Source organism: Mytilus californianus, unplaced genomic scaffold, assembly GCF_021869535.1.
Source record: "Mytilus californianus isolate M0D057914Y unplaced genomic scaffold, xbMytCali1.0.p SCAF_11, whole genome shotgun sequence".
NCBI lineage: Eukaryota > Metazoa > Mollusca > Bivalvia > Mytilida > Mytilidae > Mytilus > Mytilus californianus.
The window spans coordinates 25,242,620-25,261,526 of NW_026262593.1; the positions used below are offsets into that span (position 1 = coordinate 25,242,620).

The 18,907-nt window shown below is 32.5% G+C and overlaps 1 long non-coding RNA gene across 1 annotated transcript; it reads left to right on the forward strand.

The window, feature by feature from the left end:
* Window positions 1–7,349: 7,349 nt before the first annotated feature.
* LOC127719775 (uncharacterized) lies at window positions 7,350–18,896 on the forward strand. Its single transcript, XR_007990483.1, has 4 exons — window positions 7,350–7,867; window positions 12,419–12,587; window positions 16,397–16,499; window positions 18,829–18,896. It is a non-coding gene; the product is annotated as an uncharacterized LOC127719775 (long non-coding RNA).
* The last annotated feature ends 11 nt before the right edge of the window (window positions 18,897–18,907 follow it).

Below are 18,907 nucleotides of genomic sequence, written 5' to 3' on the forward strand. Positions count from 1 at the left end.
TTACAACATAAAGTATAAAATCCATGCATTAATAAAATACTAATACAATTATTTACTGTTATTAGAATTAAACAAAATGTTCTTCAATATAATTTGTACTTATCTAAGATTCAATTTTGTTACATATTGTTTTAAATTTGTAGACATATAGTTCCATACAATACTTCCAGATATCAACCAGGAGAGTTTATAGTATTCAGTTTTAGTTTAATTATATATAAATATACTAAATAAATCAATGATTTGGAAAATACGTTGAAGGTATAAAAATTCATGAGATCTCCAAATGCAAAACACGTTGAAGGTATAAAAAGTCATGAGAATTCCGAATGCAATTAGATTCAATACGTGCACTCTGGTTCAAAACCTTGGTTCCATCTATTTTTTTGTTTGTTTCTGAACCTTGGTTCTATCCGGGTTCTTTGGTTCGAAACCATGGTAACTGGTTCAACATCCGGGTTGTTTGGTTAAAGCAACCCAACTTCTTGGTTCCATCTGGGTTCTTTTCTAATGTTCCCGTTGAACTTTGGGAAGATATCCGAAAGGATCCGAATAAAAAGATAAAGTAGGTCAAAGACGCTAAACTTGTTACTATATATAAAAATATTAATTTTCCCGAACCATTTAGGTCACGGAAATTCCAAAATATGACATCAGTAAGGAGAGTTGTACAAATAATGTGAATACACAAACCCCGATCCTATTCATCTTTTGCTAAAAGTATTCATCATTTACTATTTTGTATGTACTAACAACATTCCATTTTTCTATAATTTCGATTAAAATGTGCCAAACCTGCAGTTAAAATAGGTCACATGCCCCAAATAAACATTCCCCGATTGGTTGAACTACTGTGGCGTCGATGTAAAGCACACGCTTCCCAGGAATAAGGAGAGTTTTACAAATAATGTGAATACACAGACCCCCGATCCAATTTATCTTTTGTTGAAAATGATCAAGTGTTCATCATAGCATCTGTTTTGTATCTGCTAACAACATTCCATTTTTTCTATAATTCCGATTTAAATATGGCAAAACCTGCAGTAAATATAGATGGCCTCGATGATATGTAAAGCAACGCAAAAAATTTCCGTTAATATGTTAACATGTTGAACTTCGACCCCGGGTCCAACCGGTGTTTATAAACCAATTCACAAATAGAGATCTCCTTGCGCTCAAATGTAATTCTTAGTGAAGTATACTGGCAACTTCTTTTACAGAAATATATACACATTTCATCATTAATATATTGTCATGCTTCTGCATATTCACTTTTGTTTACGCTGAACTTTAGTTAAATTTAATTCTATACAAATTTTATTACGTCAAGCAATAGGAATAAGAATATTTTTTCGCGCCGAAATAACCTTCATCCCCGCCTGCATCAGTATTATATCGTAATCTTTCTGACATTTCATTTAAATAGCGTTTAATAATATAGAGTAATTTTGGTAAGTATTACTTATTAATGTTAAGGTTCTCCAGAGGTCGTTCTCTAGACCTTCTTGACGGTCAGTTTAATCCCATTTATCAATTATCCCCGATGACAGAAATGTCAACCCAGTCGACTTGTGTCATGAGTGAAAATCTTATCTATTTGATGAACTAATTTCTTCATAAACTGTACATGCAATATTTTTGTATTATTTGATAACCAATCACATTCACTTTGCATGTTTGCATGATAAATGGGTTATGCATGTGTGAATTGTGTAGTGTATTGTAAGGGCGATGCAAATTTGTGACGTCAGTGCGCGATCACGTGACATTATTATTTGTAAACAAACGGGCTCCCCATGTAACACGTGCCGGAATTATCCATACAAAGTGCAATCAATCTTATATTTCACTATTTTATGATATTTTTGTGTCTGTTTGTAGGTTTGCAGATAGTAGTCAAAGTAAAATAGACACAGTGTTATTGTTCCTGTTCTGAGTTGTGATTTTTATACGACCGCAAAAAAATTTTGCGGGCGTATATTGGTATGACGTTGGCGTCGTCGTCGTCGTCGTCGTCCGAAGACACATTGGTTTTCGCACTCTAACTTTAGATTAAGTGAATGGATCTCTCTGAAATTCACCATCAGGTTCAATACCACCAAAGGAAGGTTGGGATTGATTTTGGGGGTTATGGTACCAACAGTTAAGGAATTACGGGCCAAAAAGGGGCCAAAATAAGCATTTTTGTAACTTCCAGACATAACTTGTGTGTAAGTGTATGGATCTCTCTAACATTGTACCACAAGGTTCCATATCACAAAGGGAATGCTGGGATTGATTTTGGGGGTGATTGCTTCAAAATTTTAGGAATTAGGGGCCAAAAAAGGGACAAAAACAAGCATGTTTCTAGTTTCATGACAATAACTTGTGTTCAAGTGTATGGATCTCTCTGAAATTGTACTGCAAGGTACCATACCACAAAAGGAAGGCTGGGATTGAGTTTGGGGGTGATGAATCATAAGGGGGTTCAAAAATTGGGGGGGGGGGGGGGTGTTAGTGTATGGATCTTTATGAAATTGTACTACTAGGTTTTATATCACAAAGGGAAAGCTGGAATTGAGTTTGGGGGTAATTGCTTAAAACGTTTAGGAATAAGGGGCCAAAAAGGGGCCAAAAATAAGCATTTTTCTAGTTTCCAGACAATAACTTGTGTTCAAGTGTATGGATCTCTCTGAAATTGTACTGCAAGGTACCATACCACAAAGGGAAAGCTGTGATTGATTTTGGGGGTAATTGCCTCAAAATTTTAGGAATTAGGGGCAAAAAAGGGGCAAAAAACAAGCATTTTTCTAGTTTCAGGACAATAACCTGTGTGTAAGTGTATGGATCTTTATGTAATTGTACTACAAGGTTCCATATCACAAAGTTAAAGCTGGGTTTGAGTTTGGGGGTAATTGCCCTAAACGTTTAGGAATTTGGGGCCAAAAAGGGGCCAAAAAACAAGCATTTTTCTAGTTTACCAGACAATAACTTGTGTTCAAGTGTATGGATCTCTCTGAAATTGTACTGCAAGGTACCATACCACAAAGGGAAGGCTGGGATTGAGTTTGGGGGTGATGAATCATAAGGGGGTTCAAAAATTGGGGGGGGGGGGGGGGGTTTCCCTTTTTTTCCTTTTTTTTTTTCTTTAAAATTATCTATTTTAAATTGGTTATTTCTGGTTTATATATAAAAGCAAACAATAATGATATGGTTTGAATAGGTAAATTAAAAAATTTTAAGTTCTTAGACCACATTCATCCTGTGTCAGAAACCTATGCTGTGTCAAATATTTAATCACAATCCAAATTCAGTGCTGTATCAAGCTTGAATGTTGTGTCCATACTTGCCCCAACTGTTCAGGGTTCGACCTCTGCAGTCGTATCAAGCTGCGCCCAGCGGAGCATTTTATTTTATATAGAATTAGAAGGTAAGTACATTAGTCATTATCTAACTTAAGTCTGAAAAGATGACCCAACTTTCCCTGTAATTTTTCCTCAATTTTTGAAACACGCATAATTTAAAGAGCATTTGCTTCCCTTGAACACTATTTGACCCCCTCTACGCCCCATTTCCCTCCAAATTTGCTCAAAAGTCATACTTATAGTCCAACGGCTGTTTTGTGATTTTGACATTTTAACTATTATTTTCATATTGAACACATTCAACCATTCAGCTTCCATGTATTTGCATCTTACATGAACGAGTTGTTAGGTCATGTTTTCCTATACACCTTATAGATATAAGAAGATGTGGTATGAGTGCCAATGAGACAACTCTCCATCCAAATCAAAATTTATAAAAGTAAACCATTATAGGTCACAGTACGGTCTTCAACAGGGAGCCTTGGCTCACACCGAACAGTAAGCTATAAAGGGCCCCAAAAATTACTAGTGTAAAACCATTCAAACGGGAAAACCAACGGTCTAATCTATATAAAAAACGAGAAACGAGAAACACTTATGAACCACATCAACAAACGACAACTACTGAACATCAGATTCCTGACTTAGGACAGGTGCAAACAAATGCAGCGGGTTTAAACGTTTTAATGGTACCAAACCTTCACCCTTTTTCCTGAAACAATAGTGTAACATCACAACATAGACAGACACACTATAAAATATCAACTGAAATAGCTTAACACAATCAAAGGACATATTAACACCATTGAACATACACTGAACAAATAAATTTGACCTATGATACAATGTAAATACAAAATAAATAAACTAAGGGAAGAATAATAAAAGAAACATGTTATATCGGTATGAAATGTTAAACAATTAAAGAAAAACAATATGCTCGAACAAAAATATCAGCCATTTGCAATAACTTTAAACACAGGTAAATAAAAATAATTTTGTTGTTAGGTATACGTGTACAGAGATTAAGCTCACTTTCAGTAACTCCAAACACTCTTTAATACAATATAATATTGTATATTACAGTTTCGTTTTATTTGTATTTTTGTAATTCATCACATTAATAGTCACCAGTTTTAGATTTATGCGCTTTTCCTATATATTTTTTATATTAATAATAAACAAACACCAAATATGTGAATTTTTTTTTAAAAGATAAAAGACTTTTCAATTGTGCGATTACACTTAAGTCACCTGGTCAAATATATATATAAAGAAACATATAATGCAAAGATGTCAGCCTTTAAACAAAACGGCCACCGTCTTTCACAGAAACAGATGCCAGCATCCAAAGAAGACGGAAGCCAGCATCAAAAGGAAATGACTTTAAACAAAACGCCCACCCGCTTTCACAGAAACAGATGCTAGCATCATAAGAAACAGATGCTCGCATTCAAAGAAGACGAATGCCAGCATCCAAAGAAGACAGATGCTAGCATCCAAAGAAGATCGATGCCAGCATCCAAAGGAAATGACTGTCAGCATTCAATTTATAATGTGTTGAGACAACTTTTACTTACAACTGGGATTTAAGCATCAAGGAGATTAACTTTAAAGGATGAACATCCATTTTTTTAATGGGATGGCAGCATCAAAATAGAAAGTTGAGTCTGCATGCATATAATTGGGATACATGTACCAGCATCCAAACAAAAGGTATATCAAAGTCTATATATATATTAGATGCCAGCGTCCAAATGCTGGTGTGTTCAATATGAAACTTTATAAAGCCATATCAGCATCCTGCAAAGATGAAGATGCTATTTCCATATTTTTTTGTATAATCCGCCAACACATTTTTAAAATATCCTGTATACAAAAATAATAGTTGTTAATTGTATAAAACAACCTCTCAACTACAAAAGGTAATGAAATAATAATATAGGCATCCCATATTTTTTAGAACCAATGAAATTTGTTCAGCAAAATCTGCTACCCATAGAGATGAAATAAATCCGTATGCTTGAAGTAAGGTTAGCATATGTTGATACTATAAAAAAGCAATTTAATAGAAAATAAAATGAAAGCTTAACTTTTTCCCAGAACATGGAGAAATTTCGTAGAAAGTAACACAAAATGATTATAAAATTCTAAAGATATCAATAATTTCTATAGCAGCATATGAGAATTTAAAATTGAAGTTGAGAACCCATTTTGTGCTGTATATGTAACAAATCGTTTTGTTCAAAACAAGTTAAAAGACATCTAAAAGAGCAGCACAACATTTGTTTAATAGAATCTACCTATACTATCATACATGAAATTGAATATTATGTCCAGAACAATGCAAGACATAAATGTGTATACAAATGAAAGTTATGATAGATCCGAATTTTATTCAGAATGCATCGATAAGAAACCGTAGTTTTTCTTCAATTTATTTACCTAAAACTATTATATCAGCTGCAAAATTATTATTATATGTACGCCTACATTGCATTACACAATGGAAATTAACAATGTATATCTATATAAACGATCAAACTTGTAATAGATAAATAAATAATTTGAAATGGACATCAATCGCAGCTCTCCAAAAAGTATGTGTGACGATGTCATGTTATGACGCTCATTTGTGCTGCCCCTTTTTAAAGCTTAAAAATCTATCAAAATTAGCAACATGGTTTGCACCTGACCAAATGGTACAACAATAATTGAAATGTGGACAACATCTGAATTTCGGTTTCAGAAAAAATTGGACCTATTTTTCTTAAAAAGGCATGAAAAATACTAAGACATTTCTCAGACACGTCGTAAGACCATTTTAAATAATGATATCCTAGAATACTTTCATTGACATGGCCCGGTATTTTTCAAAGGGGCCGTGGCAAGATAACGTTAGTAGTGGTAATTGTAAAAGTCTATGCATTAACCATAATACATGTAGCTCAATAAAGGGGCGCCCCCCTGGTCCCCTAAATCCGTTTCTGTTCATTTCAGATACTTCTAAAATGCATATAAACTTACAAACATTGGAGTATTGTATAAGAAAAATAAAATCAACGTTTCGAAAGAAGAAGGACACTTTTGTTGATTATACTCTTTCCGTATACAATCAGTTTGAATTGCATCAAATTTCCACAGAAGCTTTTTTTAAACCAACTTGCTGGTTCTTTGTAAATATTCCAGCCTCGAATGGTGTGAACAAATGTTAACAAGGCATTTTCTGTTTCTCTCTCAAGAACGTGACATAAAAGTCATTTATTACAAGAATTAAAGACTACATAATGGGAATTTATAATAAATTAACACCATTTTCTTAATGTCATTAATTTTTCGAAAACTGAATTAAAAACTTAGTTAATGATTAGTAACAATAAATATTATTTTGATCAGGAACCCCTCTGCACTTTTTTGGGCAAAAATAATGCTAACTCCTTTGGCTACACAGGAAAAATTGCAACATATGTTTTTCATATGTTTTCAAAACATATGAAAAACGTATGATTTTCATATGTTTTTCATATGTTTGTCCCAAACATATGAAAAACATATGTTTACAAACATATGTTTACATATGTTTTGAAACATATGAAAACATATGGAAGCAAACATATGTTTTCATATGTTTTAGATAATATGTTTACATATGTTTGTAAACATATGAAAAACATATGATTTTCATATGTTTTCACATGTTTTAAATGACATTTAAAAAAAATGTTTTGAGAAAATGTCAAAATTTGTCATTTAATTATCACATACATTTTGTCATTCATTATCTATATAGTGTATTTCTCAAACAGGAAAGTGCACTTTCTACTCTTCCCACTAAATCCCACATCATCGTATGATAAAAACATGTCTGCCCTCAGCGGGCTACATGTATGTCACCCCCACAGCAGAGCTATCTAATTCTGAATGGAACATAATGTAAAATAAATGAATGAGTTATAAATATTAAATAATAATATGAATAAATATTCTTTATTTAGTTTGTTCTTTATTCTCAATTCTTTTTTTTTTATCAATAATCCCATTATTCTCTATGATTCTTTATTCCATATTTCTGCTTTTTTTAGTATCTGTTCTTTATTGTTTTTTGTTCTTTATTTTGCACTTTTTGTCATTATTTTCTATATTCTTAAACCCCAATCGTGATTCCAGACCATACGTAAAGTACGAAAGCTTGCATGGTACGTCGAATACGGAAACCCGGAAATCTTTTCACCGTTACCGTTTTTTATACTATGACGCAAAATCCATGGACGCTCATGCGATCTGCTGTTGTCATTTAAAAAGTTTGAATGGACAGAGATAGATGATACAAAGAACTTTGGTTTTTCAAACTGGTGAATCAAAATTTATTATAAAAAGATAAATTGAAATGGGTGACTTGTCGATTAACTGGAAGAAACTGGGGAACGAAACATAGAAAATTTATAGAAAGTCAACGCAACGAAACAGCGAAAGTGTTTTTGTTTTGATGGATAGTTTTACGTACCCTAAAAGCACAACGAAAGGTAAATATTATTATTCACATTTTGTTTAATTATTGGATAAAAGCAGGAAGATGTGTGTGCTTTATTTTTCACGAAAAACTATTTGACTAGATATTTGTATCCTCGTGTATTGTATTTTCGACCTACTAACATATTTCTCCGAATTTCCCTTTTATATGTTTGAACATAGACATGCCTAATATTTTGAGAGTCACTAGTATACTTGTGCACAAAATAATTGTATCTGAAATATATTCGATCTTAAATTATTTTTTTATTTGAGTTCATTAGATCGATGGCACGTTTGTTGACAAAAACTAGCGTCTTGTGTTTTCGACCTATCTAAGAAACTGGTCCAAAGTCGGAAATGACATGTCGTACAAATCCGGAATTGGTTAAAATTTGATGCCAATGTCTATATCAAATTATTTAAATTGCTAGGAGGCGATCAAACTTATGACTTAATGAATTAAATGGTTACATATACAACTTTAAAATAAAAAATATTATTTTGATATCTTTATTTGACTAGTTGTACACATTTCACATGAGGCACTTTGGAAGCAAGTTTGATCTTGTATACAGTAATTTTTTTGTTCAATACTTAAGTGAAGGCATTGTGGAGTGAGTATTGTCTGTAATTTCCACTGACAGACTGTTGTTTCTGTAAATTAAAATTAATCGATATTTTATTTTTTTTAGTAAAAAGCTGTAAGGATCATGCAGATTTCCGTAATAAAAATAACTTTAAGTATTACAACTAACCACCTGACAGTCATATGACTTAATGACCTGGATGTAAACTTCACGTGCAAAAAGTACCCCGGCCATATTTTTAGAATATTTGTTTATTTTTTATAGATTCTTTTTGAAGGTAAAAATAGTATTAGTAAAAGGGTACAAAAATGTGATATCAAATAATAAAACGTAAATACTTAATTACATTAACTTTACTTGGAACATCTTAACCACCACGTGGTATTATTTGATATTGTTACTAATTATAGCAGCCGAATATGACGTCACGCGGACATGCGCAGCATACGGGAAGTGAATGTAGAATTAGGTCGAAAACGTAAGACGGTCGAAAACACAATACGAGACGATAAACCTGAGTCTGAGAACGATAATGTAATATAAATATAATTGCATTGGGTAATCCGTTTCATTATCTATTTTATTATATGTCATAATGAGAATGTTATAAGATTAAGACACAAATACATCCCAAATAACCGTATAATATGTAAACGCTTTAGACAATAAGACAAACTTGATAAGTGGGGGGGACATCATATACTTGATGTAATATATTGAAATTGTTTATCTAATGTCACTACAGAACTTAAATTCTTTAACTGATACAGACCTGTATAATTGTGTCTTATGGTGTGTGATATTTGTATTTGTTTATCAGTTGTTTTAAAACCATGACTGTTGACACTGTGCAGACGACTTTATAATCTCTAGCAAAATTTTTAAATTTAGTAGCTATTTTACAATTAATAGATAAGGGTGCCCCTGAGGATCAATTACTCCCCCCCTTTTCATTTAATTTAGATTTAAAAAATGTATATATACCTTTTCATACATTGCATAGGTAATAATGTACATGTAACCTTTTCCAAATTTTAATTATGAGTGATTCCAGGACATACTGGAGCGAAAAAGAATCACATTCTAGCATTACCGAGAAAATCATCACATTTGATTAAAGCTCAAATCTGAGGCTCAAATTCCTTATGTTATGTTAACTTAACAATGCTTAAGGCAAAACAAGACTTGCAACTAAGAAAATTACAAGGCTTTGCATATGACAAGTACAATAAGCCTTAATTATTCTGAGTCTGAGACTACTATAACTGAGTACTATAACAATAAACATCTAATAATTCTTAGCCTTATCATACATGTATTATACTTCTGATAGTTTTCCACACCTATTCACATATTTTTAAGCTGAAAAATATGACCCAGGCTATTACATCGGCAGGCCTTATCACCTTGTACATGTTGTACATTATAAGAAGTGGACCTCTAGAGTGCAAGAATGGTCTACTTAACATATACTTTAATGTGAATATAAAAATAAGAAGATGTGGTACATGTATGATTGCCAATGAGAAGAGTCCAATTCTCCACCAGAGATCAAATGACATAGAAGTTAACAACTATAATAAGTTATGGTACAAGATGACTACAACAATGAGCAAAGCCCATACCACAAAGTCAGCTATAAAAGACATTTAATGAAAATGACAAATGTAAAACAATGCAAATGAGGAAACTAACAGACTGATACATGTAATGATTTATAAACAAAACAAGGAACAAATAAACAAATATGATATACAGCAACAAAGTCAAAAAACGACAACTTGAACCGCTGAATTACAGGCTCCTGACTTTGGACAGGCATAAAAATGTACAGGATGTGGTGGAGTCGGACTAGTATTGGTGCCAAACCTTCCCTTTAAGGGAGCTATCATTTGTTTTTTATGTGTGTGTGTGTGGGGGGGGGGTGGTCTAGGATGAAATTTGAAAAAAAGGCAGGATGAGACACTTTGCCCCCCAAAAAAATGCAGGATGACAATTGATGTAAAACAAAAGTCAGGATAAACTATAAATAAAAAAAGACAGGACTGAATAGAGTGGAAAAATGGAAATGCAGGACAAACTTTTTCATACTTCCCCCCCCTCCCCCCCCCCCCCCCCCCCCCCCCCCCCCTTCACTTCATACAACGGTCATATGGATTTAATAAACATAAGATGGATTAGAACATTCAAATAGTTTAATACTTTTTATATAGTTTTTTTTTCAGGGCAAGTCTAGATCTGTTGTTCTTGTTTTAAAAGATCAAAATAAGCCAATTTTGTCATATAAAAAATTTTTAGGCAATAAATTTGGCAGATATATTAATATTGTAACTTCATTTTACTATACATTTGTACATGTCATCAGAGCTCCAGATAAGCTGCGTATTTGCGTGATCACGCAATACAAATAATTAAAAACCCAATGCAATTGCCCATTGCAGGGTTCAAAAACCCAATTCATTCAAAGGAAAACCCAATTATATGCCAAAACCATGAGTTCTTAACGCTTTTATTCGCTATCGTTTGCGTTATTTACCCTTATCTGATTACAGTCGTCGGGTAAATCTATTTTTATAATATTTATAATTGGAAATGTCCTTTCGTTCTAAAAATAGAGCCCTGCATCAAGTAGCCGAAATGGGTCCCTATTGGAATTTTCCGTTGCTCAAAAGGTATATACACGTGTTTATGAAAACATTTCGATCTTCTCGGCGTTTATCCAATTAGCGTTTATCTTGTTGTCATATTTTTTTCGAATTGCTCGGGATTTATCATAACATACAATGAATTAAAACGAAAGTAAATATCCGATAAAAATATTGAATAGAAGCATGTTTTCAGCTTCTTTTTGATACTTTAGGGAAAGTTATTATGATGATAACAAGACCCGTTTGCGTACTTTAACGAGAACATTGCTAGAACGATAAACACAGGGTTTTGTCAAGAACGAAATCAGTTGGAAACAGTGAAAGGCCAAATCAATTATGACACGATATATGTAGTTGGAAAGCATCAGAAACCAAAAGTTCTAATCAGCTGGGACAAGTTAACCCTGGTTTATGTAAATTAAATTAAACAAAAACATTCAAGTATAATTTTAGTTTATATATTATTTTTTTCATTTTAGTTGATGAGTGAATACACATAATGACATATCCGTTTTTACGTCAATGCATCTTGACACTTTCTTTGTTTTGGTCTTATTGTTCTGTATGCTTATGATAGTTGTCTTATTGGCAAGTGCAGTTTCACATTGTCATTTATTTATTTGATGTTGCAGAATTATTTGTAAATTTAACTCTGTAAATTTAAGTTGAATGTGGTCTCCGTCATTAAACCTATAAAGCTGGTCAATGTTTTGGGGTATATCTTAAATCTGGGAACTACTTATTATTTTTATTAAAAAGTAGATCTGGCAAATAGGTGAAAGGACTGGCAAAACTTTCTTACAGCACCTAAATTTCACATATATTACATAAAAATCTAAACACTTAGCCACGCCTACCCCAACTAAACTGTGGGGTGATCATATGGGATCTAGAAAGGTAATTAGTAACTGTCCAACTAGTGACACCAGCTGCAGTTTATATAAGTTGTGATAAAATACAAAACTGGCAGAACGTTTAAAATCGGACACAAATTAAACGTCAATTGTTCGTCAGTGAATAAACCAAATAAAACAGCTAGCATATATACAAAGAAAGAAACACATTTAAGATGGAAAAACATCTGCATGGGGTTGATATAATGTGATTATAACATGCCTAAACATTCAATATTGTGTTGATGAAAAAACCCAATACATTAAGGGGCTTGGTGGTGAAAAACCCAATTTGATATTTGCTTGAGGGGTGAATTGGAATTGATAATGCAATTTAAAAACTTTATCACCCAATTACATAAAAAAATGGTGGGTAAAAACCCCAATTTGTGAATTCTTATCTGGAGCTCTGTGTCATACATTATTTCTTTTAGCATTTTCAATGAAAATACATTTTGTACTTCAAGAAGTAGAAGAATCTAAGCAACAGAACAGAATTCATTTGAGGCATTGCTTTCTAGATTGTATAATGGATTCATAGATTGTCATATTGATTTATGTGCATATAAGGAGCAGCAGGCAATAATTATTTTGTGATGAGAGGTATGTAATGAAAAGGATAACTTTGTTTAAATATTTTGTTTATTCATGTAATATTTATGTATACCAAAGGTTTATTATATATACCAGTAATGTCTTGGATAAATTATTCATACAGGAATTACTTCACTTTGAAATATAAATTCTATGGAAGATAACCAGTAAAGCACTGTTATGGTTACATTTTTTTATGCCCCCACGGGGGCATTAAGTTTTACCCTTGTCCGTCTGTACGTACGTACGTCCCAAAATTGGTTTGCGTTCTCTAACTTGAGTTTGCCTCAACCAAATATTATGAAACTTATACCGAATGCTTATTACCACAAAACACAGATCAAGTTTGAATTTTGGTGGCATCACTTTAATCGTTCTAGAGTTATGCCTCTTTATAAATGGAAAAATTGCAAAATTTTTAGTTTCCGTTCTCTAACTTAAGTTTGCCTCAACTAAATGTGATGAAACTTATACACAATGCTAATTTCGACATAACACAGATCAAGTATGAATTTTTGTGGCGTCACTTTAACCGTTCTAGAGTTTTGCCCCTTTATAAATGGAAAAATTGCAAAATTTTTAGTTTCCGTTCTCTAACTTAAGTTTGCCTCAACAAAATGTTATGAAACTTATACACAATGCTTATTACCACAAAACACAGATCAAGTTTGAATTTTGGTGGCATCACTTTAACCGTTCTAGAGTTATGTCCCTTTATAAATGGAAAAATTGCTAAATTTTTATTTTCTTCTAAATATCAAGTTATTTTTAAAATTGGAGTTATCTTCCTTTGTCCATGATTAAAGTTGAATCAACTACAATAAATACAATGCAATGTTTAATTTTGACTTCCACTGATAAAACACAGATCAAGTTGAATTTGGGTAACTTGTGTCACTTTAACCATTATTGAGTTATGCCCCTTTATAAATCGAAAGATTGCAAAATTTTTAGTTTCCATTCGGTAACTTAAGTTTGCCTCAACCAAACATTATGAAACCTATACACAATATTCATTACCACAAAACTTTAGTTTGTCTCAACCAAATGTTATAAAACTTAAACACAACCGTTCTAAAGTTATGCATGTTTACAAATAGAAAAATTGCTGAATTTTTAGTTTCTGTTCTCTACTTGAGTTAGCCTCAACCGAATGTTATGAGACTTACACACAATGCTTATTACCACAAAATTTTTGGGTAGCGTCACTTTTACCGTTCTTCAGTTATGTCCCTTTATAACTATATGATATGCAAGCGGGGGCATCATCTGTGTCCACATTTGGACACTATCCACATTTATTGTCAGATATTTTTATAATTCATAAATTACATTTACATGTATGTCTACATGTATATCAGCATAGGCTTTTATGAGTTAGAAAATAAGTGCTGATCAAATATGTTTACAGGAGTTATGCCTCTTGGAAATAGATATTGTAAGAAAAATTGTATTGCAAGCAATCCCACACACGTCGTCATTTCTTTTAGATTATTTATAATTTATGAAAAAGGTTAAAAGAACATACATATTTTTTGCTTTTTGATAGCAAATTTTAAACATGTATATCCATCAATTGGCGAGGTACATTGAAAAGCTGTTCTTTTATTAAATGCATGAAGTATGGATGGTAACACAAATGACAACATATTATGTTCATGAGTTAATATTTCCTTGTCGGAAAATAGTACACGTCACATGACGTGAAGTACTAACATTGAACTATGGTAACGTTGTAACCCTAACGTTGTAGTGAATGACGTTATTGTATAGATTTCATAGCTACAACGACGATTAAACGAACATTGCAATCATAAGTATTTATTGAGATTCCACAACATGCCTATAAATGGTGTATTTAAACAATTTTGCCTATTTAACAGGAAATCAAGATTTACTAAACATCAAGAGTTAAGGCCTTAATGTTAAAAATTTGCAGTCATATATATATTGGTTTCACATCGTCGTTGTTGTCCGCGTCGTCCAAAAACACTTAGTTTCTGGACAATAACTTTAGTTTCAGTGAATGGATCTCTATGAAATTTAAATACAAGGTTTGAAACCACAAAAGGAAGGTTGGAATTGATTTTGGGGGTTATGGTCCCAACAGTTTAGGAATTAAGGGCCTAAAAAGGGGTCAAAATAAGCATTTTACTAGTTTCCAAACAATATAACTTGTGTGTAAGTGTATGGATCTTTCTGAAATTGTACCACAAGGTTCCATACCAAAAAAGGAAGGTTGGAATTGAATTTGGGGGTTATGACACTAACTGTTTAGGAATTAGGGGCCAATAACAATACTTTTCTAATACTTTGTATAAATTGCTTATTTCTTGACCAATTTCAATGGGGTTTTATTCCTGAATTCTTGGGGTTCTTTAATATTCTGAATCTAACCATGTATTAAATTTTTGGATTTTGGGCCCCATTTTTAAATTGGTCAACATTGAGGTCCATAGGGTCCAAAATTTAACTTTGTTTGATTTCATCAAAAATTGAATTAGTGGGGTTCTTTGATATGCCGAATCTAACCATGTATTTAGATTTTTAATTTTTGGTCCCGTTTTCAAATTGGTCTACATTAAGGTCCAAAGGGTCCAATATTAAACTTAGTTTGATTTTAACAAAAATTGAATTCTTGGGGTTCTTTGATATGCTGAATCTAAACATGTATTTAGATTTTTGATTTTGGGTCCAGTTTTCAAGTTGGTCCAAATCGGGTGCAAAATTTAACTTTGTTTGAGTTTAAAAAAAAATTGAATATATGGGGTTCTTTGATATGCTGAATCTAACCATGTATTTAGATTTTTGATTTTTGGGCTTCGTTATCAAATTGGTCCACATTGAGGTTAAAAGGGTCCATAATTAAACTTTGTTTGATTTCATCAAAAAATTGAATTCTTGGGGTTCTTTGATATGCCAAATCTAACCGTGTATTTAGATTTTTAATTTTTGTCCCGTTTTCAAATTGGTGTACATTAAGGTCCAAAGGGTCCAATATAAAACTTAGTTTGATTTTAACAAAATTGAATTCTTAGGGTTCTTTGATATGCTGAAACTAAACATATATTTAGACTTTTGATTATGGGCCCAGTTTTCAAGTTGGTCCAAATCGGGTGCAAAATTTAACTTTGTTTGAGTTTAAAAAAAAATTGAATATATGGGGTTCTTTGATATGCTGAATCTAACCATGTATTTAGATTTTTGATTTTTGGGCTTCGTTATCAAATTGGTCCACATTGAGGTTAAAAGGGTCCATAATTAAACTTTGTTTGATTTCATCAAAAAATTGAATTCTTGGGGTTCTTTTATATGCTGAATCTAATGTTAACCATGTATTTAGATTTAGGATATTGGACCATAATAGGTAAATGTCTAATTTGAAATTTTTAAGTTCTTAAACCACATTCATTCTGTGTCAGAAACCTATGCCATGTATGCTGTGTCAAATATTTAATCACAAACCAAATTCAGAGCTGTATCAAGCTTGTATTTTGTGTCAATACTTGCCCCATCTGTTTGGGGTTCGTCCTCTGTGGTCATATCAAGCTGCACCCTGGGGAGCATTTTATTTTAAACTGTAGACAGCAGAGTAGATCATTTTATATTAGAAAAAGTTATTACTATACTGAGACGGGCTTAGGCTATACATATATTATTAATATTAGTTACACTGTTGATCTTTTTGTTTGTTACATATTGTTTCCATTCACTCAAAAGTAAAAATAAAATTAGTGAGCATCAGTTCATACTACGTCTACAAAAATGATCTTGTTTTTGTCTGGACTTCTGGATTAAATTAAGATTTACAATTTTAGCTTGTTACCATGGTTACCAAATGAAAGGAAAGTACAGTATTAGAATCACTGGTGTACATGTAGGTGCGGATGTCAGGCAAAAAGAACTGGTATCAATTGCAAAGTAAGTTCATCTGTAGAATTGCAGTTAATTTAAATAATTTAATGTTATCTATTTAAAACTTTTTCAAGTGTAATTGTACCGGTACATGTTACAGCATGTATATCATGTATACTGTTGTTTATTTATGTCTTTCTGATGTCAAGTATGCATCAATTTGGTGGCCTTCGGCTGTTGTCTGCTCTATGGTCGGGTTGTTGTCTCTTTGACACATTCCCCATTTCCATTCTCAATTTTATCAAGGAATCCTTCTTCTGCTCCACACACACACACACACGCATGAGGTGGGTCTCATTGGGGTCTAAGCGTGACCCGGGATTGCCGATTTTTTGTATGCGTGACACGTGAAAGTCAAATTATTGTGCCGTGAAAACGGGAAATGAAGTCTAGCGGGAAACGGGAAATTACAAAAAAAATGAGAATTGCTTACTTACATAGTGTAAGCGGGATACGGGAATCTGACAAAACAGTAAGCGGGATCCGGGATCAGAACCCCCCAATGCCCCCATGAGATGTCAGAAGTTAAAAAAATTATAGCATTTGTTTATATTACAATGTAATATGAATTGTATATTTAAAAGTTGTTCTCTTCTTGAATATACATAAAATATTTGCCACTGAACATAAAAATAAGCTAGAAAATCAATCAATTATTGTTTTTGCATTATATGAAAGAGTTTTCAAACATATAACAATTGAATAATTTCCTTTTAAGATTTTTTATGAACCAGCATATAGATATAACATGTTTAACATGTATGAGGAGATGAGGTACATGTATGATTCTCAATAGGACAACTATCAATTAAAAAACCAAAGGACGAAGATGTTAACATTTGCTGGTCACTGTACAGCCATAAACAATGATCAAAATCCATACCATAAAGTAACCTATTATTGCTATAACTTGTATAAGGATGAAAAAATGTGAACCAATGAAAAAAATAAAACTACACACAGTATGGCAGACAGCACCCAACATAAGAAACAAATGTCAAAATCAGCCAGAAAGGGCTGGACTCATCAACAAGCACTTAAAAAAGAAATAACAAAATAATAAAAGATGCAAAAATTATGTTTTCCCAAACTAAAATATCTATCAATTCACATTCAACAGATTTAATCAATTAATGTAACAACAAAACATTTGTTATTTCAAACAGTCTAAGAAAGCATGACTTTGTGTAATGCCAAAATATTGAACACACAAGAATATGTAGGACCATAACAGCATATAAGTATTAATAATTGCATAGAATTTCTATTTCTGAAATACATGTTCTGCTTTTTGTCAAGCTTGCAAATTTATTTCACGAAAGCGAGACAGTGATCCAAGACTCTGCCAGGGGCGGCGTCGCTGTCCTAAAGTTTAGGTTCAGTCTGTGGTTAAAGTTTTTTTGTAATGTTAATTTCTCTCTTATTAATATTATTTATAGTAATCATGGTAATAGAATATTTCTATTTACTTAGTATGTGGGTGCCTTGCAAGGTCCTATAGCTAGTGTCTGTCTACTCTGTCAGAAAGTTTTCGTGGTCAATATCCCAGGTATTAGAAGCAATAAGTTATACTTACTATATTTGGTGTATGGAATTATTGTAAGGTGTAGATGTCCAACTGGCAGTTGTAATGATGGCCGATTGAATTTTTTCAAAAGAGTTATGCCTCTTGGAAATATTAAATTTATGGAAAATGGCCTTGTAAATGCTCTCAATTTTTTTTATTAAACTTATAGTATACTATTATAGTAATGCCCTTGAAGGTCAGTTTGAAATATTTAGTATACAAGAAAAAGAACTTTTTTTCCCCCAAGCATATTTTTTATTTATAAATATTTTTGAGAACAAAAAAACATGTTGTTTTTTGTAAATATTGCCCCTTGATAGATGAACTAGAGGTTCTCAAGAGCCTGTGTCGCTCACATGACTCTACTTGGGTTTTTGAAATCATATAAAAAAAGATAAAAATCATAACAGATACTTATAATAATGTTTGAGGCCAAATTTGGTTTAATATTGCTATATTTGCTTTCATTCCATTCAGTGGTTCTCTAAAAGAAGACATTTGTATGTATTTCCCGTAGGGTCCTTTGTTAAACTAAGCCCCCCGCTGGTGGCCATCTTGGATGATGGATCGGCAACAAAGTAACAACACTTGGTCAGCACCTCATAAGGAACATTCATGCTATATTTTGTTTCCAATCCATTCAGTGGTTCTCTAGAAGAAGTTAAAAATGTAAAAAGTTAACGACGACGATGACGGACGCCAAGTGATGAGCTAAAAATGTGCGACTAGGTGGACATTGAAACTCTGTTCTTTTATTTCTACTTGCAGGAAATGAAAAGTGAAGAAACAGAACCAAAGGAACATTAATTTTTAATTAATACAATATTGAGCTCAAAGTCAATCTAGT